This window comes from Crocodylus porosus, unplaced genomic scaffold, assembly GCF_001723895.1.
Source record: "Crocodylus porosus isolate Cpor-Errol unplaced genomic scaffold, CroPor_comp1, whole genome shotgun sequence".
Lineage (NCBI taxonomy): Eukaryota > Metazoa > Chordata > Crocodylia > Crocodylidae > Crocodylus > Crocodylus porosus.
Genome location: NW_017728940.1, coordinates 3,744,014 through 3,745,148, shown reverse-complemented (window position 1 = coordinate 3,745,148; position 1,135 = coordinate 3,744,014).

Sequence of the window (1,135 nt, the reverse complement as noted above, 5' to 3'; positions counted from 1 at the left end):
GGGGAAGAGAGACCTGAAAGCAGTGCATTATGGGATACTGGAGGACTGCAAGTTGCTCATTTTATCTATGTGGAGCACACTGAAGTCACCCTAACATGACTTAGGTAGCACTGCCCAAAGTTAGCCCTCTCCTGAAGTGACATAACTTTGAGACCCTCAGAGGGCACTTAGCATGAATTAACAAGGTTTAACATGTGGACATGCATGTTTTAAGTGTCCTTAGTATGGTCTAAGTGTAACATGTAATTTCACCGTTGGTGTTATCAGCGCATTTTTAAAAGCTTCCAGGAAGCAGTTAAAGATAAGCTTGGGATCTTGGGTAATTTAATAGGAAGTGATTTACTGAGTCTTTTGGCTGGCCAGAGAAGAGGGAAATTTAGTGGGTGGCAATGAGACTTCTAGCTGGCAGAGCAGAGGATAATTGAAAGGGAGATAATGCCCTGAGGTTGGTTTTTTTTGCTTCTGTGAGACAAGGATAATTTAGAGATGGTGGCTCCCAAACTGGTTTTCTTTAGTTTCATGCTTTATGGCAACTTTTTTTTTTAACCTCGGGATTGTCTTCCCCAGCCATCTTTCTCATGTGCTGTAAGGAACAGCTGATAAGAGAGCAGTGTCTCTGGGTACTGAGTGGCAGTAGGTCACTAGTCTGCATTGAGCTCAGGCTGATCTTTGGTGGTCTACCTAAAAGGAGTTGATAGGTCCCAATGCATTTCCCAGTGGTAATGTGTCCATCTTATGAAACCAGTGATGTAATTGGCCTCACTGTCAGTCTCAGCATGCAGACTAGGCAATGAGACATTCGACTGCCATGGGCAGAAGTCTCTTTCAGCTTGTAGATGATCCCGGTGCAGCTTGTGGTCGCTCTGAATTACCCAACTAACAAGTAGGAGTGATTCTACTCTCCCTGCGCCCCTAGGCACACAAGTGCCCACATACAGACTTAAGGAGACGATTCCTATTACGGGGGCACTTACACGGCGAGAGCGGGCAATAGAATCACTCCGACACTTTAGTTGGGCAACTCAGACTTCAGCTCAAGCTGCACTTTGGCTGTCCCCGTGGTGAAATAGGATTCTGCCCCACATGTAACAAAATTCAGCTGCCAGTCCCAGAGAGCAGAAAGCCCCAACCCAAA